Source organism: Glossina fuscipes, unplaced genomic scaffold (genome assembly GCF_014805625.2).
Source record: "Glossina fuscipes isolate IAEA_lab_2018 unplaced genomic scaffold, Yale_Gfus_2 0, whole genome shotgun sequence".
Taxonomy (NCBI): Eukaryota; Metazoa; Arthropoda; class Insecta; order Diptera; family Glossinidae; genus Glossina; species Glossina fuscipes.
The window spans coordinates 16,444,929-16,471,204 of record NW_023998414.1 but is presented as its reverse complement, the minus strand read 5'-3'; the positions used below and the strand labels follow the sequence as shown (position 1 = coordinate 16,471,204).

Sequence of the window (26,276 nt, the reverse complement as noted above, 5' to 3'; positions counted from 1 at the left end):
GCAGTGAGGAATTGAGAAGAAGTCAATGGTGTTAAATAGAACCCTAACTGATCTCTTATGGATATACGAGTACGAAGGGCAGCCAGAGGACTGGAGTTTAAAGATCAACAATTTATGGGTAATTAAGTCAAACGTTGTATTAAAATCCACACGAGAACCACTAGAAAAACCCTCGCAAAAATGACAAGAGAACTCTAAGAGATTCGTAAAAATTGTTCTTAAGACTAACAGTCGTTGAGGTAAAACCTCACAATTCAATAAGAGCTTAACCTAAGTGTACATGATGGAATGCCGTCACGCTCAGCCGCACAACTATACTTAAATGATTTTATGTCTTTTAATAGGTCATTTTTTAAAATGACGAAATTCGGAATTGAAAACGGGTTTGTGATTTGCTGTGGGTAATTATCAGTTAAATCGAGGATTCGGATTCATTAAAAGGGGTGGAGAGAGGAGGGATATACGGACAATCTTCTTTTGGAGTTAACAAAGTTATAAAAACATTTAGGATTACTAAGAAGCGAGGACTTCACCGCTTGAAGACATCTGCGATAACTTTGATGATCGAGGTAATTGATTCTACGTCGAACAGAAGAGAAGATAAAACAGTCGTATGCAGATCCATTTTTCATATAATTTTTTGTATGTATATATATGCTAAACGCTCTTAATCATCTCTATATTGAGTCAGTAATTTATGAATGTATTCACAAATATGTTGTTTTGTATCAAAAGTCGACCAAACTGCGAACTTGTCGTAAATAAATAAAATTCGAATGTCTTTTCGAAATGGATTTTGAATAGACTCTTTACTTGTGATTATGATATTTAATACATGCGAAACTGATTGGTTGTACTTTTACTCTCATATGAGAGAATCGAAAACCCTTTTAGGATCCTTTACTATATGCTTCAAGTATTAAATGGCTAGACACTCGGTGGGTCTTATTATAAAGATCAGGCAAATGACGTAATCAGTTAAAGTGAGAAAAGAAATGCACAATTACAACAGCCGAGTCAAGGCGTTCTGATCCAAAATGTTTTCTCTCAAAAGAGAAAAATAACTAAACGCAGCTAAATCGTTATGGAAGTGAACTTAATCTGTCCACCAAGATGGCCTACATATTTTAAGGGTTGTGTCTTTGCTCAATTGGGAGGAATCAAAAACACAATAAAATAAGTGTTAAAAATGAAGAAAGCGGCCAACATCCGCTTACGTGGTTTGTTCGAAAACAAGGTGAGTTTTTATTCTTTTCGAAAAATATATATTTGATTATTTTATGTCTGTTTTCTCTTTTTCAAAGCAATCCCCCAAGATAGGATAGGATACACTTGTGGCGGCGCCTTTTCCAATCGTCGTAGCACTACTGATATGCGCTTATTGGGATGGCCTTGAGCACTTCCGGCGATGCGGGCTATATCTTTTTAACCGTGGAAAAGGTACGTCCTCTTATGCTTTTTTTTGGTTCTGCACGATTGCGGCCATTTTTGGCCAAAAATTGCGAAATTTAATAAATTTATTTTGTCAATATCGGAACAAACATCGTTACCACGCTTTGCGAGCCCCAAACATCTACAAAGGTTGCATCGCATGAGTCAACCGAAATGCTGATATCCTCAGCAATTTGTCTAATGGGAATTTTCGTATGTAAGATACTAAACCTTTAGTTACGATCCCAAAATTTGGTACCAATTCTCAAGCACGGCTACATTACAAACATTGAAGGAGTCAAATGCAGAAATCGAGTACTTTCAAAGACATATTTCTCCAGTTTTTCGATATGTTCTAAAACACACTGAGCAAACTATCAGAAAAACTTAATTTCATTACCATGTTCTGGATTTATTACCGCCAAAATCTTCCATATATGCGCTCCCCATATACGTAAGGCACTAAAAGGCGTGGGCTGCGCAGGTTATGCTAACTTCACGCCAGCCAATTGTTAGTGATATCGTCGCTCTAAAGTGGCAACGAAACTAAAACAGCTGATAGGGTTAATTTCTATACATTGGCCGATGTTGCGTGCGTAGATAATGGGAGGTAATCAAGTACGAACAATTCGTATTCACCCGTTTTTGCCAAACAACTGACGTTCAGCCATGTGATTACCCTCCTGAGAGATAGCCTTTAATGTTACGTACCACGACGGACATTTTATTATTATTGTTGTTATCATTATAATTTTTTATTGTTTATCATTGTAATTATTGTTTTTTTTTTTTTTTTTTAATAAAAATAAACATAATGCAAATTCTCTAGGTGAGTTTTGATCTTCACTTTTCACCGGCGATTTATGTTTAATACCCTAACAGCTATTTATTCAGTATATAATGCTATATTAAAGTGATGGGAAAAATGATTCGAGTGACGAATCTTGAGAAAGATTTTTTAGTGAGAATAATAGGATGTTTCTATGGAAGGTAATATGAAATATTTAATTGTTTGTTGAGATATTGTGTGAAAAGCGCACAAACTGACTGAACACAGAATCTGCTGTTATTGTTGTTGCTGTTTTTATTTTTTTTATTTTTTATTAAGAAGTACTTGAGAAATAAGTCAATGCACGTTTTATGGGATTGTTATCGCATGAAAAATGAAAATAAACGAAAATATATGCAAAAAAAATTATTTTAAAATTATCGGAAAATTGTATAAAGCTTTAAGTTTTCTCTCGGTGTAAAAAAAAAGAAAAAATTGAAAGCAAAAAAGAAACAAAATAATAAAAATAAATAAATGAGATCGGATTAGTGCAGCTTAAAACACTCTTTATTTTTGCACAATGCGAACAGTAGTGATCGTGTGCTGAGCGGTGAAACATTAACACAACACACCATATAATATGTATATATACATATATATGTATATATATATATATACATATATATATATATATATATGTGTATGGAAAAACAAGAACTAAACGGTAGGGCTTTTCGCGTACGTTTGTGAAGCGTAAACTTTTGCGTATGTGTGATATATACGTATATGTATAACGTTCAATACGGTTGCCGATGCTACCGCTAATGATGTCCGAGCTATAGTCAAAAATTCTGAGTTTTCGTTAACACTTGTTTTTACATCAGTAGCACTACGCCGGGTGACTTTTTTAAAAAACTTGTTATTTTTTCTTTTCGTTGCTGCTATTGTTGTATAGTATTGTGCTTGGCCTAGAGTGAATTTTTGAAGATTTTCTTTTTTTTTCGTTTGTTAATAGTCGTTACTGGTGTTGTTCTCTGTTCTTTTTTTCTTTTCAATCTTGTCCTTTTTCTTTTTTTTAACTGGTTTGCCGATCAACGACTAAGTCTTAGTACGAAATAAACAAAAAATTATTTCATAATTCTAGTGGTTCTATATTGTGTGGCATATTTTTAAAACATATATTAAAACGTTTAAATGTCGCCAGACCACAATTAAAAAATGATTAATAAAAAATGAAAAAAAATTTACGTGACGTCAATGAGTTGTGATGGTAGTGTGTTTAGTTGCTGATAATTGTGTTTTAAAAATTAAAAAAAAAAAAAAAAAAAAAAAAGAAATTGAAGAAAACAAGAAATTCATTTAAAACGAGCTCTCTTTTTTAAGCTTCAAATAAATAAAATTTATTGCAAATATTTTTTCGAAGGCAAAGAAGCAAAAATTATACATTTCAGTACAACAGATGGAAAAGTTTATTTATATAGTCTATCTAGGAAGTATGGATTTATTTTACATCAGATATGTTTTCAGAATTTTGCAAACTGTTGTCTTCTTTTTAAATCTTGCAATTACAAGCTATTACGAGTTAGCTGGCTTGGCAGTAAATAGACCTGCACGCCTTTCATTGCCCCTGCAACATGCTTATCATGTAAATAACTATTATAATACCGATACTGATTGCCTTTCATATAATAGCAAGTAGGGAAGTTGTATTCATCAGATGCCTACGATCTTAAGCTAATACAAAATAAAAAGGGGCTTTATCTTAAACGCTTCTTGGTGCTGCTTACTTCCACAATATACGACAAGGGGGGTAGGGTGTCAAAATTTGAGTGCATCTTGTTTATTGTGAAGCGGCAACGATATCGATCGAGACCATTTTTTGTATACAATTTTGTATACAATTTCCTCTGCCAGCTGCCATCTCAATAAATTCCGTACCGATAACTGTCATAGGTAATAGTTTCCTATTTGATTTCTGTGTATTGTAGGCGAAATATGCCCGATTGCTAATTTAAAACTTACCTAGATCAAGAATATATATTTTATAAGGTCTCTTAAGCAATCGCTGGATGTAAAGGAGCGATTAATAATTTCGCGATATACCTAGTCTAAGGTGGTCGGTACAAACAAAAGTTATCCAATCCAATAATCGAAAAGTTTGCGGACAATTGTCAAACAACTCCTTTATTATATTCTCCGTTCTAAAATAAGCAATTTTTTACGCTTACACTGTTACGTAAGAATTTTTAAAACATTGGAAACAATTCCCGCTGTCTCGTACCAGTATGTAATACATCGGTCTGTAATTCCGGGGGGAAGTAAGAACAAAATCGATATTGTTTCCTTTTTTTTGCAAAATAGGACTTCATTCATTAGTATGAGCTCTTTCGAGAACGACATAATTAATCCAAAGTTTCTTCAACATTTCGATATCTATTTCGAAGGACCGATTAGTCCAGATCCCCAAAACAGGCTTCAGTTCCTGCAATGACCTCATTACTAGATTCAAATCTGTTTCTCTGAATCATGCTTTTGAGATTTGAACATACAATAATAATGGCTAGGGATCAGATCTGGAAAATGCGGTAAATGCAAGCAGCAATTCGAATTTGAACACGTTTCAGGAACAGTTTTCTGACAACGGCTATCTCTTAAAACTCTATTTTCAGGTTATTAGAAACCGATCATCGCGATTCTTTTGTTTTTCTTTTTTTCAATAAGTTACTTATTTCGACAAGAATTGCTATAAAACATTTCAAATTAATGCCGAGCTTGAATGGTAATTTTTCTCCATCAGAACGCGACATTTAATTACACGCACGAAATTCAGAATTTACCCATTGTTTTGAAAATCACGTAAGTAGTGTCATTCAAATCACTCAAACTCATTAGCAAATGATCGAAATGACATCAAAATGCGGCAGGTGCCGTTTGAAGGTCGGAACTTTTTGAAAATAAAATCGATTTTTTGCTAGGCACGGCTTTCATATGCTAGTTTAAGTGCTTGTTGGCCGTTGTGTTATTTAGCTGCCTAGCAACTGGAAGTGTCTCTCTCTTTCAATTGGGCAATACGCTACAATATTGATCTGATCCGGTGCATAGTCTTTTTTTTTACTGAAATATATCTCATCTAATGACGATTTCCATTCATTGTGCACAAGAGTGTTCGTAAATAATCAAAAGTTGTTGTTTTACTACTTTACAGATATAATTAGCCGGATTTTTAGTTGGTCCTTACGATTTTTGCATGCTTTGAAGCTGAACATCCGCCCTCCGTAATTTATTGCCGTGGCTTGGGATTTTAAGCCTAGGTTTCGCTTATGGCATAATTAAGAAACGATTCTTAAATTTTTATTTGTTTGTTGAGCTTAACCCGCTCTTCAACAATTTATGTTAACTGAAATGCCGGAGGAGTTAGAAATTTTTCTTTTCCCTAATTATCTTTCAACAATAACCTGTCATAGTATTTATGTACTGAATAAGTTGCTTCTTGTACAACACGTTTCGTGATATATAAACGAAGAAAGACGGTTATATTCTTATTGAAGATTGTAGAGAAAAACAAAAAGAGAGAGAGAGAGAGAGAAAGGGAGAGAAGCTTCAGCAGCATACACTTGTCTTTCTTGTGAGAAGAAACAGCCCGTGAAGACATCAGGTGTGAAAACAAGTAGAAAGAAAGCAAAGACTCTCTGAATTGAATACGTACCGCGAGCTTGCCAAGTTTGGCTATTATTAGCTCAAGATTGCAGCCAAACATTCATTGAGCGCGATCCAACTCAAGTATTTGGCATTTTTGTGGAACTCCCCGAGTGAATAAATCAAACAATTTAATTAACTGCACCGCACCGAAAACTGAATCTTGTTCAAGCATTTGCAGATTAACTATTCCATTATTACCGTCGACGTAGTCTAAAAAATTCTGTGCTGTTTTCATATACTGATTTCATATTCCTCCTACTTTGTTTGTTTCGTTGTTTTAAAGAAACAAAATACTGTGATGATATTCACTTGTTACTACCATTGTAACTTTGCAGAGAGCGCGTTTAGGGCAAAATGTAGAGAAGAGAAGAGAGGACAACACTCACCATAAACTCGATTGCAATAACTTTGCTTTTTTGCTGAGTAGTCGAACTCTTGTCTCTTGCTTTGAGTCTAGTTTTGTGGTTTGCGTTCTTTTTGAAGCGAGAAATTCCGAATTGGGAGTGTGAACACGGCACGTTTAAAAGATCAATCGATAAATTCGGTTGATCATCAGCGTCGTCACATATAGCAGTGATATTTCATTCAGTTCATCTACGCGGTAATGGAACATTATCAAAGCTATATCCCAATTTGAACTTTGTTACGAGAACGGCATAAGTTCATTTATTCGAACTTCTGAAGGTGCAGTTTGCAAACGTTTTGATCGCACATCTAGTTTTATAATAATACAGGGAGGTTTTCAAAAATTGCAATTCTCTCTATATAAGTTTTAAAGGCATGAAGTGCCGAAACGATTAATGAGTCGATATTTAGATTTTATGTTCATCATATGCCGATCAGAGTCGTTTGAAGCTTTGATTCCGATTGACGTGAGCAACAATTGTCACATCCGAATAGGAGATATCTTCTTCGAACTCAGTATCTCTACAATGAAGGTTTTCAAAAACCTTTCACGATACTATTAAAAGCAGTAGCTTCATTACATTTTACATGCTCTTAGTCAGCATTTTCAAGCAAAGGTTTTGAAAACAATTTTTGTATATTTAAGGAAGAAATTTTAAAAATCTTCTTCTTCATTGATATTGAAGCAACATGTATCACGACCGTCGGCACATATTAGCATATATAAAATAGTGAGTGACTATAGGGTAAAGCTGTTAATAGGAACACACATGTTTTTTTTTAACGTATATATATATATATGTCTTCTATTTTTCACAATAAGGCCTATAGTCGGTTATAATATATTTTTGATTCATGTATAACATATAATGAAGATAAAAACAATAAAAAAAAAAGAAAAGAAAAAAATCGTTATTGTTTTTACTCTATTGCAAGCAGATAGACAAACTGGCGCATTTAATGCAAACATTTAAATTGTTTGCGGTCACGCTCTAAAAAAATTCTCTTAAATTAAGAAATTTGTTTTGCTGTTATTTTTTTTTTTTTTCAAAACTTTGAAGAGCATGTGTGTTGGTTTTAAGTTGTTTAACGATGTGTAAATAATGAATAACGGTTTGTTTATACATTTCAAAAGAAAAGAAAAACAGCATTTGTTGATAGTAAATGAATGCCGGAGAAATGTTCGCTGAAGAGAAACGTATGAATATATATTAAATAACGGTAATTTTGTTTTTTAAATCAATGAAATTGCAACGAGGCAATCGATTCAGTGCTCAAAAGTGTTGCTATTAAGCAAAAATATTGTAAAAAATAACGGTTCAACTCATTCCTTTCTACAGTGTAGTGCTGGTTAACGAAATAAAATCCTATCACTAATATTGTATACGTGCGCGATATACGAAAAAGTTCGCGAAAATCTAAATACATGCAAATTTTTTAAAATAAAATACAAATTCATTTTCTATTATATTATATTAAAAACAAAAAGTTTAAAATTTCATGACGAAAATAATTATCAAGTGAATGCATACAAGAAAAAAAAAAACTATTAAAAGTGCTGGGAGAGTAAGAGAGGGCCACTTATTACAAATTTATTTGCATCAAACAAAAAATCGCTTGATAATAACTCACATAAGCAAGCGCACATAATACACACGAAGAATGTTATAGTCATTCAACATAAAAATTATAATGCAATCCCGTACAGATTGCAAGCTGATTATTAAAAATGGAGAGAAAAAGACGGCCAACAATGGTCTCCTCTCTTCTCAAATACTAGCGAGCTAAGAATTGTTAATTACAAAAACAAAGAAATAAAAAATACTTTATTATTGAAAGGAAAGGAAAAGACTAAAGTTAGTGGATGATCTCTTAAGAGCTTGAGAAAAGCTCTAAATGATAATAAAAACAAAATTAAAAATACAGTGTTTCCCTTTACCTAAATATGTCTACATAAAAACGAAGTGATTGCTTAATAAAAAAAAAAAAAAATTTTTCTTTTTGAAAGTTATATAAAAAAAGTTGAAACTCGTAAAATCGCAAGACATATAGTCATATAAAAGTAATGTGTAAAATGTCGTGCTATATGGTTTCCTAATAAAAAGAATTTTCAGTTCTTTCAAATCTTAGGAATGTATGCAGTGTGAGCAAATATTTAATATATTAATAAAAATGAAACTAGTGATCCTTAAGAATCTACAAAAACAATTAAACTTTTTTCATGTGAATATTTTACCGACAAAAAAAGATTTTTTCTAACCCGAATAATGTACCTCAAACGCGTATGCATACTACTTGTAGATAATAATGTAACGATTATTATTCAAAAGCGATGCCACTGTTGGTTAACATCGATCATAGCAGCAAAGATAAAATATGTTAATGTTGGTTAACGTTCTAGAAAATACATTTTAAAATATACGTGTGTCGTAAATTAACTAAAAAAAACTTATTAAATATAATGAACAAAAATTGTGGAGAGCAATAACTAAAAAACAATCAAGCAAAGGTATACCGTAAGTCTATTTGTAAAATTTTTCTAAACTTTACAATTTTATGTAACCTTTTGAATTTTGTTTATCTATTTTCTTGTTGCGTCCTTCTCGTTTTGTTAACTGTTTTATGAACAAGTCCTCCTTTTGACCTAGAAAATCAATTTCTTGTCGGGATTACTTTTATTTCATTGTAGATGAAAGCTTGAAGCGAAGATTTTAACGGACATAAAATTCTGTATTTATTGAACGCTTCAAATTTTTGAAATATTTGTAATTGCATGAAAGCGGCCCTAGGAGATACCTTTATATTTCATCTTGTAATTCATTGATATCAGGGCTCATTACAAAATTAATTCGACAAGTCGTCCATCATATTTAATTTAGAACTATCGAGGGGATTGTTAGGAAAACAAAATTGAAATAAATGCAATTACATTGCTGTATTCTACGCTTCACTTCCTTGTACTTGATACTCATATCAAGCGGGTTGTTAGCAAAAATGTAATCCGCACTTTCTCGCGGCCTCTATTCTGAATGTACGAAGAAGAATTGACTCTCTTGCATTGTATTGGCGCCAGAACCAAAGCTGATACAAAAATTGAACATCATCAGTCGCAATTGTCGATTTGTCAATTTTTATGCGACGAACACGCAAACCATATAAATGAAAGCTTATAATATAACAAAAGTACATCCTAATCAAAACATTGCATAATACAAATGATAAATTGTTGCCATATTTATGGATGAATAAACGATTCAATTCGATTGTAATGAAAATTGTGGGGACTGCGATACTTTTTTATGCCTTCGAGAGAAATGAGGTACTAAGCAGTTCGGTTACTGTAAACTGATCAGCCGCAGAGTGTGATGTGTGCGTACATTTTCTTGACATATTGTAAATCATCTCATATGCTTATTGTTGATAATTTTTTGTCCAAGAGTAACACTTACTGAGATGATCACAAGTATTATTTCCTTGCGGAAATATCTTAATCGTTTTCTATACATTGCACCATTTGTGGTACGAGAGACCCAACTTTTATTATGCCGGTCGATTCAAAATCAAAACTTACTTTATAGTAAGTAATAACATTTTTTTGTTGTGAAAAATTTGATTCGCCTGAGGGAATTTTTTGAGTCCGTTGTCATATACCCGTTCCTAAAGAAATTGAATCCTTAAAAAGATCTTACTTTTAATGTTATCTGGTGAAAATTGGTTTACAATAGTAAATTGATAAAAAAATCGACCCTAACGAATTTGGACCACGTTGGTCTATTTTTAAGATACCACCGCATGTAAGGATTCACAGGAAATGTGTACCTTAATAGGCCAAAGAGGGTCAATTGTTAATGCTCTATGATGAAAATCTGTTCAGGATAGTAATTTGACATGAAAATTAGGTAGACCAAATTTGAACCAAATGGTCTTATTTCTTGGACCCCACTCCATATAACATTATTCATAAATAGTAAGAGTCTTTCAGAAAAGTTGTTTATCTTTAATATATTATGATGAGAATTGGTCCATAGCAACTATTTATTAAAAAAACTAGCGCTAGGTAGTTTGGATCGCGTAAGTCTATTATTTCGACACTAATATATAATAGCGATTATTATGAAAAGCATGGAGCGAACGTGTAATTTCCAGTTTAATATGACGGAAATTAAAATATAAAAATATTGATGAGAAAAAAATAAGATTGCTAAATTTTGACTATCCTCTAATAAGCAGGCTTTCATGAAAAGTGCGCGTTTGCATGAGAACAATGTGTAGTTATTGGCGTCATTACGAAAACGAGAGAATAACTGTAGTTGGCCGAGTGGTGTAGGATGTAATATACTTACTTATTTTATAGGTATCTCTGCCTTAGTGCTCTGCTCGAATGTCGCGGTTGCAATCGGTATTGATGTACAATATTCATATTTTCCCTTCTTAAGTAATTCTTTACATTTTTAAAAATTTCGAAAATCCTTGATTTCTCAACAAAAAAACTTGATTTGCCAAGTTTCTGGTAGGCTTGCAAAATATATCATCTCCTGTAAGCTGCTCGTAAGCGATTGCGAATGATGTAGGCTAGAGACTATGTACTGTAAACTGCATACATTGACTTGAATGTTCTTCAAAATTGTAACACAAACGGAAATGAAGCGTGAAAAGAAATATAAGAATAAAATTTAAAATAAGCGCAATGTTCCATTGTTAAATAGTGTAAGTTTACAAATTTTCCGATATCATTAATTAAATTCCTGCCATTAATGTGTTTTACCAAATATCAGATTACTTATATTATACTTATTGTAATTCTAAGTTCAGCATGTTATCGCTCATAGTTCAATTTCGGTTAATTTGCGTAGTGATAAAAAAACATTTTTGCGAAAACAAAAAAAAGCTTTTACCGCTTGGTTAATTGCCAAACAAAAATTCATATAAGTGCTAATTGCCCACGCGTGACTTTAATTTTGTTCGATTTAGTTTAATGCTACCATAAAATTCTTATTTTTATATTCGAGATATAATTAAAGCGGTTAAAACTCTTTTAACCCAAATTATTAAAAATAATCGCAAGGGAAAATCTTTTTCCGAGAGTTAAACTAAAGTTAAAGCAGTTGCTCTGAAGCGTGACGAGTGTGAAAGGCTGGTTGTACGATTGAAGGTAGGGTTTTGCGCAACTTTGGAGATTTTGAATATATATAATATTTCTTTTCAGTGTAACCGATTCGTGATCGGTTCATGGAAAGAACGTACAACGCTGGATATCAGCCAGACAGACGGGCAAATAGCGTGAAATTCGATCGGAAAGTTTGTTTAGTTGTCTGTTCGCCTTGGTTTCCTGTGTTCAATCAACGGGGCGCAATTTTTAAAATATATTGATGAAATTTTAATATACTGACGCATTTTGTCCCAAGGACGAACGCTATTGAAAGGCCGTATTTTGAAAAGTCTTTATATGAATAATTGTGGAACGGTGTAGCGTATTTAACGGTCGGCATTTACCCGCTATAATGCTTTTACTTGCTTCTTATATTCAATTTCTTAAGCTTTTTATAAATTGTGAGCAAGCGAAAACTGGATCACGTCAAAACTGGCTTGTAGAATGCGATGAAGAATCCACATATAAAAACTTCAAGTTTTTATCTTGCATTGTACAAATTTCAATGAAGTTACTTAGAGATGAAAGTTTATGACGACATTTATAAGGATCATAAGCTGATCGAGTATGAATTATGAGCTTGTATGTGCGTCCACTTTATGGCCGTCCGTATTTTTTTGTGTGCAACCTACAGGCCGCAATATACTTTGATGAAATTTTGTACACTGACGTGCTTCGATCCAACGACGAACGCTAGTGAAAGTGGTTCGAATCGGTTCACTTTTTCTTCTTTCTTCTTTTGCTTCACTTCGCTGCAATAGTCAAAATTTCTCGTCTAAAATCGATAACTAATAACATTATGAGATTTTAAATTGTTGTGATAAACTTATTCCGGCTGAGGCTTTTTTCTTATAACCGATCCTACGAAAGTGAATCTTTACATAGTGAAAAGATCTAATTTTCAATATTTAAAGACGAAAATTGGTATAATAGTAAATTGCCGGACAAACCATATCGAATTTAGACCTCTACGGTCTATTCTTTGGATACCATTGCATGTAAGGCTTCTCAGGAAATATACACGCTTGATTGCTATTGCTCTATAATAAAAATTTGTTCATGATAGTAGTTTGTCATAAAAATAAGTGGACCAAATTTGAACCTTACTCCGTATAAGATTTCTCATAAATAGCCCCAGCCGTTCAGAAAAGGATTTAATTTTTAATATATCATCATGAAAATTGGTTCATAGTAGCAACTCAAAAAAAGTAACAGTAGTGAACTTGGATCACATAGGTCTATCATTTAGACCCTAACATGTAGTTGTTGTCGTGAAAGGCAAGCCCTTATATGGAGAGAAAGGTAATCTATTGCTTCTCTATGAAGAAAACTGAACAATTATAAAATTTTTATGATGTAAATTAAGTTTGCTAAATTTGGGTAATACCATGCGGTGTTTTGGACACCCTCCAATATACGGGCTTTTATAAAAGGTATGCCTTTGCATGAAAATAATGTGTCATTTTTGGTGCATTGTTGCCGAAACGACTGAATAGTTGTAGGAGCCAAAGTGGTGTAGGGTGTCTAATGGTCGGCCTTGTTCGACCTTGTTACGCTATAGTGTTCACTTTTGTTTAGATGCATGTTGTTGAAGCTCGAAAACTGAACTTTGACAAACTAAAATCTTTTAGTTAAGTATTCTTTGCAGTAAATGTCAAATTATAAAAAAGAAATTCAATTTAACAAAGAAACAGTTTATTAGTATTAATTGAAAATTTGTCTTCGCCTCGTTCTCAATTAAGCGCTGCATAAACTAATAGGTGCCGAGTTTTCGCGCTTCTAAACTGCTTCTATATGTTCCATGGCTTCATAGAGATTTGGTCGTTTCATTTACATCCATTTTCTTCAAAATTCGTTTTCCGAGAATTCTCGGAGAATTTAATTATTATCGGAGAGAATGCATACATCTAGGCAGGCTCTCATGTGTAAGCAGCGAAAAAAATGAATAAGGTAAAAAGCCGTCCGACTTTATCGGCGAATATCGTCATCTGCAACAGCAACAGCGTATAACGATGGCTTGTGTGGGGACCATTATTGAAATTGTACATGTGCAAATGAAATGTTTTTCTATTATTTACAGACCAAGAGCACTTACGACTCCGCCATTAATACGGGACGCGTAAATTTCCCTGGAGCAATGGAACAAATAGAAGCTGCGTTGAATTGTGGAAACTCTGCACCTCTTAGTTTATGTAAAGCGAAAAGAATTGCAAGAGATAGAAGCTTTGTTAGTGTTCAAGTTATAAAGTAATGTTACAAAAGCCGATCGGCGAGGATAAGATGCCTGAAGGAGTTGATGATAGTTGTAAAGAATTGTTTTTGTAATCGAAAGCGAAGCAAAATAAAATATAAGCAAAATACGAGGGAAAAAAGTATTAAAGCAACAATCGAAAAGTCTTAATAAAAGGTTGGCGATCCACATCGTTCGGAATGGCAAACATCAATCTTAATAAATAACTTTTGGACAATACTGAGGAAGATGCAACTAACTTTAACGGCATGAATCGATAATTGGAATCAGATGATATATAATGGAACAATAACAGTAGTTCATATATTTCTTTCCGACAGTCATTTTGTTATACTACTTGGCTAAACTAAATTATATTAGATAAAAATCTTTTTTTGCTTTCTCCATTGTTTTTGTGTACGAGAACGTAAATGTATATATATCTTTTGCTTTAAAATTACGAATTAAATAATTGTGTGGATCATAGCAAAGTAAGAAGAAAGATTCTCCGTCTCTTCCTTATGGGTAACGTTTCATGTAATTATTCGGTCCAGTTGTGTTAGTAACAAATATTTGACTAAACGCAAAGTTTTCGACTTTAATTTCGCTGAGTGTACTAATGCACTAAGAGCTGCTGTGTTAAAATACTTGTAATATGATTGTTTGATGTCTATTGGCTATGTCCATCTGTCCGTCTGTCTATCGCTCGTGAGCACGCTCACAACATTTCTCGTAGAACAATTAACTTGGCCTCATATCACAAAAAAAAGTCGACCATTTCTTTTTTCCTGAAGTAGAGTAAGTCCTCACAGACTTGTTGCTGCAGGTGCCGGGTATGACTTGTATTAGATTAGTTGTAGAGAAAGTGGTCAACTGCCAAATTGCCTTAGCTTTATTTATAAAGAGCTTCAAAATAAATATTTTGGTATTTGAATTTTTTATAATTGTATATATTAATATCGTTGCCTGCAAAGTGACTACATATATAAATTAATTAATGGGTAGCCGTGCACCGATACATGTTATGGGTTGGTTTCTTTATAAAATAGAAAAACAGTTTATGAAAGAGAAAAAATAAAATATGTAAATTTAAAAATATAAATCATTTAATTATTGTTCCAAATTTTTCAAAATTTTATTGTGTCGTGAAAATTCAAATCAACGCGAAACCATTTTTGTAATAAAAAACTTTTACATGTTATCTTTTGTATAACGGACAATAAACACATTTGTTAGAATGTAATGGCGTAAGTCTTGGTTGTAGGTGGAAATTCTAAACATGCGCTAAACTCCTTAACCATACGTTTGTTTTGCGTTAATTAATTACTTCATAGATTTATTATTCCGTGCGTGTACGTTTGCGCATATGTGTTATACTTAATCAACCGCAATACCGACTTGTATTCATAGTCTTTTTGCCGCCATCGAATGAAACGATTCTATTCATTTTGTTATTCAGTTTGTGACAACGAGAGATATCCATCACGGACATTATATATTTTCGATTAGGTACAGATTTTCCACTTGATTTTGTTATATGTGGATTTCGGTCACCGCCTCTTTGCTTGTTTTTTTACTCAGTTATATCTCTAACATTGCGTCTGAACGTTTGTTTATCTTTCCATCTATCAGTTTACATTTACTTTCTTATATCCATTTGTCGGCGTGTAGGTCCTTCCGCTTGTCTTCTTATTCGCTTCTCTTTTCTTCATCCGTTTTCTTGCCGCTTTTCCACATGTTTTTCTATCTTTTTATTTGCTTATTTCTTGAAAAGGCTTTGTTTTTCTCATTTCATATATATCGCTGTGCACCTGTCTTCTGTCGTGTGTTGTCCACCTATTTCTATGCCATGGTTATTTGGCTTTCGCCTACAGTGGCGGTCTTCTGCCTCTCGGTCCCTTCGTTCCTCTGTTTTCTTATGATTATGTCTTTCTGCCAGTTCGTCTCATTGTCAACTTGTTAACATTGTAAACTTTTCAGGTTGTTACTCTGTTGTTCTGTTCTCTTATCTCGTCTATCTGACTGCATTTCTATATGTTCGTCTTATCATTCCTTGCTTCCTCTGTCCACTTGTATTTATTCATTCCCTCTGTAATTGTACGTTCGTTCATTCTTCTATTTCTCTCATTGTTAGAATTCGCAAAGTCAATCAAAATAAAGATAATTAAAATCTAATATTCTCCGTTGAATTCTAAAGATCAACGACATTCCTCAGCCTGCAATAGTTAAGAGAATCAGACGGAAAGAGTAAATCTGTCCATGTCCTGTAGTATGGTCTCATAACAATATCTGCTTGCTGATCTCCCTCATTTAGCTTGTTCGAAATCAAAGCATAGGATTGAATATATAGTTGTGTTCATAAACACAGTCGTGGGTATAAAAGATTCGTCTCAAGGCCAATACAATTTTTTTTTGTTTATATAAAATTCTTTATATTATTAATCGTAAACTTATTATTTAATTATAGAATATCAGTTTTATATTCGTAAGCTACACTGCATGTTTTTTTTTTTTAAATTAGTCTAAACAGAAATTAGAAATCATTAGAAAAAAAAATCACATTCAGGCACGCTAACGTTCCTTCAATGACGTCAATGAATTAATTAGTTCGCGTTTATTTCTTTTTCTTTGTATATATATATATATATATATATATTGAAAAAAATTTATATAAAATAGATTAGTGTTGAAATGCGATTTTGACACATTAATTAAGAAATAAAAAAAAAAAAATAAATAAATAAAAAAGAAAAGGAAAAAATGAATATTTAAAATAGACATGCATACGTATCTTGAAAGGCAAGAACGTAAATAGAAATATTTGTTTAGAAAATTTTTACTATATGACTCAAATGTAATTTACTTAAATATAAATTAAGGAATACGTGGTCGATAATGGATAACGGATAGCGGATAACGGATAATAAATGATGCATACAGATTACTGCTTTCTATAAGTTAGATTCAGACACGAGCCGATCTCTATACCGAAAACGTACGAATAGGTTAATAACCTGGCATTTAAGTTTTAAGGTGTAAGTGCACACGGGAGCAACAACGAACAAATATGCCGAAACTTTATAATCCAAGATTGTCTTCGTAATTGACAATCCATACAATAGTAAAGTAAATACAGAGCGCTGTTCCATCTGTTCCAACTGTTTAAGTATTTTCTTGTACGTCAGTTAACGGCAGGTATTTTTTGTTTATTGTGTTTGTGATAACTGAAGGAGAAAGCACATTTTTTTTTAGCTCAAGCGATAATAAAAGCTACGTCAGATTAGACAAACTCTTTATCTAAAATATATGTTTTCAATATTTGTATTATAATTATTCATCGATAATAACCTGAGGGATTTGCTACGCTTGCCACCATCTGCTTCGATACTGTAAGCGAGTGGCTAGTAAACGGGATTAAGAGCATATACTAAGAGAATGCAAGTAGATGTGGTTCATAGGAAATAAACGAAACGTGCCGAGACACATTAAGATCATCAACCTAACAAAAATATTGAAGCTCTTGAAAAAAAGGTAAAAGAACTGAAGAATAACTTTTTCTGAGATTTTTAGAAGAAGTGTATGGTATTTTAGAAAATACACGCATCATTTAGAAGATGTACTTTAACAAGCGCACGGCATTCTTCTTTACATAGATGTGGCTACTTTTTTTGTTAACATGGCCAATTACTTGGGGGATATCACCTACACGTGTAAAATGGTGGTGGTCGGAAAGAAGCGGAAGAACTACACACCGATTGTAATTTTGTGGTCAAATTGTATGGTCAATCACACTGTGAGTTAAATCCCGGTATGCCGATTTAATACCTACGCTTCTTAACTACGCGGCTATGTGTTAACCCGCAGATGAAAATCTATGCGATTTTCCAAAAAAAACATGGATACTTCACAATATACTTTAAACTGTTAAGGGGAATTTGCGAAGCTCGTAAATAAATTTGCGAAAACTTTCGAAAAATTCATCGTATACTTACCGCGTGGGAATTGCTGACGGCTGGGTTCGTGCAATTTTCTTATCGCCCCACAATTAGCACTATTGACAGAATAAAGCTTAGGGAGAGAAAGAGCGTAGAGTGAAGACGGGCGCAACTTCATACATTTCTCTTTGTAGCACGCTTCTCATTGTCAGACATCACGTAAACGCTTATATATAAGTCTATGAATTAAAAAGGATGAATTAGAAAGGATGCCATGATATGTTTGAAAATATTTCCTCCCATACTCAACAAAACGTAATCTAAAATGTTTACATATTTGCGATATGAAAAGGAATGAAATCGATAAAAAAGAAAAAAAATCGTAATAAATATTGTTTTATAGTTTAGCACAGACAGCAACTATGTAGTGAGTGCATTCAAGGTAAATGACTTTCAAAAATTTTATACAATCAACCACTTGTGTGTATTTAAGCAAACTTACTCATATAATTGCGTAGAGAAAACTTAAAAAATAATAATAATAATTTGTTAAATTATTGTTTCACTCATAATAAACAAAAAAATAATTTATTGAAACTTTCAAAAAAATTAAAAATGAAAAACAATTGTTTTTGTTCTAAAAATAGTTAACTATGTATATATATATAGAAATGTGCAATGCATATGAATGAACGCATCTGTTTATATAGAAATATATTTATGCAAGTGTGTATGCATGTTTTTTTTTAAATATTTTTTTTTAAGGCGGGAAAGCATCGAAGCCGTCCGTTTGGAGCAGTGCGAGGATTTAACCCGCTGGAATCATATCCTCCACCGTAAGGCACGATTGCTTAGGTATACCTTCGCTTTCCACTTTTTTAAGTCGTTCAGCACATTTTGCTGTTTTTGACTGTCTGTGAAAGATATCTTGAGTAGCTTTATACCGAGGCGCGTCGTGCAAACGTTTCTGCCGCATCTCTTCCATCTCTCTTTATCCATCACCATAATCCCTAAGCGTAATTTCTATTTCTAGAGATCTAGAAAGCATATTGCATAAATATGCCCAAGTCAAACAGACAAACACAGAACGCAGCGTCTCGTCATTCTCGTCATTGAGGCGCATCGTCGACAGAAGGGACGCAACAACGGTAAAACTACTCGGAAGAAAGGTACACCTACACTCCCATCCCAAATGTAAAGCTACGGGTGGGAAGGAAGGACGGAAAAGTTAATTTTCATTGGTCCTGGATATTTTTGGAGATAATTGTGCTGTTTCAACTTACGAATAGATAACGCGTGCGACCTGTGCAAAGGCATAAACGACGATCCGCAACACACGGCTTGTGCATGTTTGAGAAACACTCTTTTCAGATCTCTGAAAATAGAAATTATGCAGGTAATTTGCTAGTGGTAATATTAATTGACACCTAGGTATCGAAGAAATGTATTGATTTTTCGTGTGCTTCGCTATAAAGCCACATGGAGACGATATCTGCACCCCTAATCTTAGATGAGGACGGGTGAGGTTGGATGGTATAGTCAGGCTCAAGAATCCAACAGGGTCCATCTCGAGGTAATGCGAAAGCGGTTACGGGATGGTTTTGAGCACAGTGTGGGACCATTAGATGGCAATGCGCTACCACTGCGCCAAAAAAAAGAAAAAGCTTTGACGCATCTCTCTTGCATTATCTCTTCAATCTTCTTTTCCTTTTAAAAATTTTTTCTTTTGCTTTTGTTTTAGTACTTTGTCTTCACAAGCGTATCTTCGCCGACTATACATATTCTTGCACATTTTTGTGCCTCCAGTCATACAATTCAATTTATTAAATAACGTGAATTAATAATTCTTGGGCACAATTCCCATTCATGCGATCGTAATTAAGCGTTTATAAAATTTATTAATATAACGGAGATTTATTATGAAAATGTTAAAAGGGTTGTAACATATTGTTTTGTTTTTTACAATATGATGATTTACTATATGATTAATGAATGAAATGCAATTATATTAAATAATAGAAGAACCAAAAGTTAGCTTTAAAGTAGTTAAAGATCGTAGAGGTTGTGCTCTATCTATGATTTACTTGCTTGGTGTTATTAATATTCTTTACACACATTGATTGATATTAAATGGAAATCAGATTTTTTTTATGTCGATTTCGGAATCCACAATTTTGTTTCACATCCTTTTCATTGGAGTTGCTTACGTTTGTTGCTATTTTCGTTAATATTTCATTGTTTGCAATTTTCTATATCTTTATTAATCTGCTCAATTTTAGCGTTTTATTGAATTTATCTAACGAAAGAGGGAAATTCATCCTTACTACTAAACGAAAGAGAAACGGCGACAGCGAGTGAGTGGGTGGTTGAGAAAGATGGATAGATATGTAGATAGATAGGCAGATAGATAGATAGAAAGATAAGCAGCGTAACTTAAGCGCAAACGATGTGTGCCACACCCAATTGGGCAGAGAAGATATTAGAATGCACACATTTTTTGCGAAAGCTGGAAGCCATTCAAGGACTATACACATTGAGAATGATATCGGCCTATCGAACCGTTTCGACGGCAGCAGTCTTCGCGGAAATATTACCCATCGAGCTACTACTGAAGGAGGAATTATGTATTCATAGCGGCAAAAAATAAGGAATTACTATTGGAGAAAATTACAATGATATGTGCAGACTTAAGACTGCTGTTCGGCAGATCATGTTGAGGGAATGGCAATAGCGCTGGGAAAACGGTTCAGAAGGAAAATGGACATACACACTTACCACCAAGATAGAACAATAGGTGCGGAGGAAACACGGAAAAGTTAATTTTTTTAACCCAACTCTTCACTGATCATGGAAATTTTTCGATTTATTTGTGCCATCTCAACCTGCGAGCAGATAAAAGGTGCGACCTGTGAGAAGGCTCAACCGACGATGCGCAACACTTTGTATTCGTCTATTCGACTTTAGCATATATAAGGAACGGGGCTGTTTAGATCTCTGGAAATAGAAATTGCATGAGGCAACCTGCTGGTGGTCATGTTAATGGACAACGAAAAATGGAAGATATGCCAGTTTTTTGTAAAGTGCACTCCGATAAAAAGCTATGCGAAGGCGACATCCGAATCACTAATCTTAGGCGAGGGCGGGAGAGGTAGAACGCGTTTTCGACGCAAATCGAACAAAGGATAGTGACAACACTGCTGTTTTGAAAGGCATACATATTGTTTCCTTTTTTTTTCTTGCTGTTTCCCAATGTGTGCTATAAGGGATCTTACACCATCTGAAAAAAACCAGCCAAACCATCCCTATATTATATTGTACCGGTTTTTTGTATTTTCGCTTTGTTTTTTTTTTTCTGATTACGTTGATGTGGTGAGTATAGAAGACGTGACCGCATCCAAATAATTACAATTTTCCTATTTGTTATACCTTACACCATTTGTGGCACAGTATATATTAAGCTTGTGCTTAAGTATTTAATACGCAGCGGCGCTTAGTAAATAGATTATTATACCGATCGATTCGGAATCATTTTCTGACGAAGCCTGTCTGTCCGTCGGTCTATCCACTTTTTTGTCTGTCCATCTGATGTCTGTCGGACTATTGTCTGTCCATGCAAATATGTAGTTAAGCTACAGGTCACAATTTTTGAGATACTTTTATGAAGCTCCGTACACTGGGGTGCTTTGAGCCAAGGACGAACTCAATTGAAAATGGTTTGGATTGGTCCACCTTCTCGACCACTCCCCGAATAACGCCCTATTCTCAAAAGTTATTATATGGAAAAAATTGCAATTTTTGGGCTTTCTCGACAAAAATTGCTATTGTGTTGTATTTTTTAAAGAAAGTAAGCTTTTATTTGCACAGACGTCTAATTTTTAATATACAGTTACATAATAGTAGGTTTATATGGAAACAGGGTATAAATTTTGTGTTTTGTCGCAAAGCTAACAATTTTAGTAGACAATGGGGTGTATGGTATTTAAAAGCCGGCCTAGCCCGTCTATAATGTTTTCATTTATCTTCATATAAATTTTGAAATTATTTGCAGATGTTTGGCTTAGGATCTTCAAAAACTTCTTTCATAGTAACAAGCTCTTGTTAAAAATCCATTCCTCTTTTAGTAGATTGCGATCTCTGTCTACTCTAACATACACCAATTTTTGAACAATTGGTTCAAATCTCATAATGACGTTTTTTAGTGAAGCCCGACGTCATTAAGGGGTATCGTTGTCATGTAAATGCTTTCCTCGGGAAAACGACCCTTAACTTCGTGGTCATAAAATAGCATTACTTCTTGCAGTAAATAAGATCCTTTAATAAACAATACTCGGTCAAGTCTGGCAACTTTGTCGCGCGGTATAGTCGTATATATTTTGTTTCGGCAATTAAAATTTTAATTTTTTGTTGAATTTCGTGGCTATTCTGCCTTATAGTGTGTGATTTTATAATATACTTTGAGAAGAAAGTGAGTGAATTCAAAGTAAAAGAAATATTTTTCTTTTACGCTTTGATTCATTTGATTTTTGCAAATAAAAATTTTGAGCTCTGATAAAAATCTCTCTTTTTTTTTTGTTTTCTCTCTTTTTCTCTGTTATTTTTTTGCTGTTTGGAGTTTGTGTTGCTAGTGATCTTTCGTTACAGTGTCAACCTAACAGAGAAGTTTTGCACAAATTGGTTGATAAATTTTTATGTTCAGGATTTTTTTTTAGTGATTTGTGTGTCTGTTCTGCATAATCAACAACTCTGTCTTTTTGACAGGACATGGAGTGTTTATATACACCTTGTCGGGCGAAATCAGGCCCGGATTCTGATAGATTCGTTTCTTGTTGGCTCTGCGAGCGCTTTGGTCATGCAAAGTGTGCCGGTATTCTCGGCCGTGCTGCTGACGCAGTCGCTGATCCGTCTAAAGGCTTAAGATGGTCATGTCCTGACTGTAGGCAGCGGGACATTGACTTTTATAAACTTTTCACGGAGACCCGTTATGGTTTCTCGGAATTGAGTAGAAATCTCGGCTCCTTGTGGGAAAAGTTTGAGCTCATTAAGTCTAGGTTTGATGAGTGTCGCTTTATTGGACACTCATCTTCTACTCGTAGCGTAGAGTGTGGGACGTCACCTCTGGCTTTTTCCAAATCTAATTCGTTGGTACAAGTTACCGCTCCCTCTAACTCTAAAATGAACAGTAATGTTTCCGATATTGCTGAGTCGGTTGGTAGCAAAACAGTTACAAACAAACCGGCAAATCCATCAGTTTTAAGCTACGCTGAAGTGGCAAGGGTATCTCCGCCCAGAGCCGCCACTCACTCTAATCAAGTGCCATCGCCTAAAAGTAATGAAGAGAAAAATAACTCATCCTCTCCTCCTGGCTGTTCGCTTGTGAATGCTGGTCACTAGACTGGGCAAGTCTCACAAGCTGCCGGTACAAGGGCGATAACCCCACCTATATTTTCCCCAACTCGAAACTCTCCTACTGTGAACCCCCCTCCTGTTCCAAATAATGACATTTGCTTGACGGCAGTTCCTCCCAGAAAAGCAATATTTGTGTCAAGACTGGCATCTGAAACATCGGTGGATAACATAAAAGGTTATCTGGCGACGAAAGTCCCATCAGTCAACTTAAAGCGTGTTAGCATCTTCAAAATGGCTCCTTCTCAAGCTAGGGCAATCTCCACTTTTAAAATATTAGTTCCGACTGAAAACAACAACAACATATCACTGTGGCCAGTAGGATCCTTAATTAAGGAATTTATCCCTCGAGATCGTCCCCGTAATACCAAGGCAATAGTTTTGTCGCCTTCAAAAAACTAATTGTTTCTTCAGGCCCACTATCTCTCATTTATCAAAATGTTAGGGGCCTAAATTCGAAAATCCGTTCCACTTTTCTAAATTCAGTGAGCACGGAATTTTGCCGTTTGGCCTTTACTGAAACTTGGCTAAAACCCGATCTACATTCGTCGGAACTTTTTCATAATTCTTTCCAAGTGTTTAGAAATGATCGAGTAAATCGCATTTGTGGTGGTGTATTAATTGCCATATCTGCGTCAGTTCCGTCCAATTTAATTGAATTTCCCACTTCTCCTGACGTTGAATTTACCTGATAAACATCTATTTATAACCTGCTCCTATATTCCCCCAAATTCTGATATCTCCATTTACAGGAAACACGCTGCCCTCATTTGTGAAGTGGCCAAGCGGTCTAGACCCATCGATTTGGTCGTTGCATTGGGTGATTTCAATTTGCCTCAAGTCACTTGGTGTAACACTGATAATTCTGGCTGTTTGGTTCCTACTTCAACGTCTGATAGGGCTGTTGTGTTCTTTAGTGAATTGTTTGATCATAATTTGGGTCAATATAATCGTACCCCTAATTGTAATGGTAGACTGCTTGATCTCTGCTTTGCCAATTTTCCCGAGATTTACGTAAATCGTTGTCCACCTTTTAGTTTACCTGAGAATCCTTATCATCCATCAATATGCACTTCCTTTCATCATATTAATGATGGTTTGTTGAAATGCCTTAATGTGCCAAATCAAATTTTTTTAAATAATTATTATGATTTTCATAAAATCAATATTGTATTACTAAAACATCGTCTTTCACATCTGACGCTTGATTTCTCAACCGGTAGTATTGAAAGCTTATTGCCATCGTTCTACAGTACATTAAATCTAGCTATTGCAGCATCTGTTCCGATCAAGCATTGTCGACCTCGAAGCAGATGTCCCCCGTGGTTTAATAAGACAATTAAATATCACAAGAATAGAAAAAACTCGCTATTCAAAAAATATTCGAAAAGTGGCGCTGCGCTCGACTATGTCGCTTACTCGGTGGCGAGGCATAGATTTAACTCCCTCAACCATCATTACTACTGCAGATACCTTCAGTTCATTAAATCCTCTCTGGTTGCTAATCCTAAATTCTTCTTTAAATTTGTTAACTCTAAAAGAAAAATTTCCACATATCCCTCTCATGTTTCTTTTAATGGCTCTGGTTCCTCGGATGATTTTGAAATCTCAAATCTATTTGCTGAGTATTTCCGACGAAACTTTTCAATTGCTAATTTCGATTTATCAGCAAACTACCCATATCCTATAACTAACTCGGTTTCAATACCTAACTTGGTTATTTCGGAAGATGATGTTTTCAAAGGATTGAGTTCTCTAAAATACAGTTGTTCGCTTGGACCTGATGGTACTCCATCATGTGTACTTAAATCTTGCGCTGTCGAGTTGTGTGGTGTGATCTCAAAGATTTTTAACATGTCCTTGTATTCAGGTGTTTTCCCTTCATGTTGGAAGAGTAGTTTCCTTATTCCTATCCACAAGAGTGGAAGTAGACAATTTGTTGAGAACTACAGAGGCATAGCCAAGTTGAGTGTCTTGTCCAAGTTGTTCGAGCGTATTGTGACTCAGCATTTGGCCTTTGCCATTAATTCGTATATTTCTCCGCACCAGCACGGCTTTCGGAAAGGGCGATCTACAGTCACCAACTTGTTAGAGTTTACCAGTCATGTTTTCAAGGCTTTTTCTAGTGGCTCTCGCACAGATGTTATTTACACTGATTTAAGCAAAGCATTTGACATGGTTAACCATAGACTACTTATCTTTAAACTCCAAGCCTCTGGTTTCCCACCCTACTTAGTGAAATGGATAAGCTCTTATCTGCACAATAGATCCTTCAGAGTTTTGTTTAACTCCATTAGCTCGGATGAATTCCCCGTTACGTCTGGCGTACCTCAAGGAAGTCACTTAGGTCCCATTTTATTTAGTTTATACATTAACGATCTCCCATCGGTGGTTAATTCCAGCCAGATCTTAATGTATGCTGATGATGTGAAACTGTTTTCTTCCTTCTCTGTTGAATCGCAATCACATCAGCTTCAAGGTGATTTGGATAATTTTGTTGCATGGTGCTCTTTGAATCTCCTGAAACTAAATCTGAGTAAATGTAAGAAGCTTTCATTCTCAAGAAGAAAGTCATTCATTACTCAGTAATTCATAGATTCGCATAAGTTGGAGGACGTCGATTCGATTATAGATTTAGGCGTTCTATTTGACCATAGGTTACGTTTTAACTTGCATATTGAGCTCTCGATTAGCAAAGCTATGTCCGCGCTTGGTTTTATAAAAAGGTGGTCCAAAGAGCTTGATGATTCCTTGATGATCCCCATTACGAAAAGGCTGTACATGTGTTTCTTTAGACCCATACTCGAGTATGCCTCAGTTGTGTGGTCTCCTTTATATAGGTGCTACGTAGATTCAATTGAATCTGTTCAAAAGCAATTCTTGCTGTTTGCCCTTAGAAATTTGGGTTGGGATCCGATTGCCTCTCTTCCTCCGTATGAAAATAGGTTGCTTCTGCTGTCCCTACCGTGTCTTGAGAAACGTAGATTTGTTCTTGGCGTTTCCTTTCTAATTAAAGTAATAAATGGTGCTATTGACTCGCCTTCATTACTTGGTGAAATAAGCTTTAATGACCCTAACCGCTTCTCTAGGCACTTTATCTTGGTTAAGCTTAATCAGTAAATTTAATTATGAGCTGTTCAATCCGCTCAGAGTTGTTTGCAAGAACCTAAATGACGTCTACCACTTATTCTCGTTATCGGACTCTTTAAAGTCCATTAAAGCAACATTGCTTAATACGCGCGATTTACCTATGTC

General features: G+C 34.6%; 1 protein-coding gene across 2 annotated transcripts in view; it reads left to right on the top strand.

The window, feature by feature from the left end:
• Window positions 1-7,333: 7,333 nt before the first annotated feature.
• LOC119639967 (hybrid signal transduction histidine kinase L-like) overlaps window positions 7,334-26,276 on the top strand; it is a 66,826-nt gene continuing 47,883 nt past the window's right edge. For both annotated transcript variants that reach the window (XM_038037728.1, XM_038037718.1), the window contains exon 1: window positions 7,334-8,813. The gene's annotated coding sequence lies outside the window, so the exon portion shown is untranslated. The remainder of the gene's footprint in view (window positions 8,814-26,276) is intronic.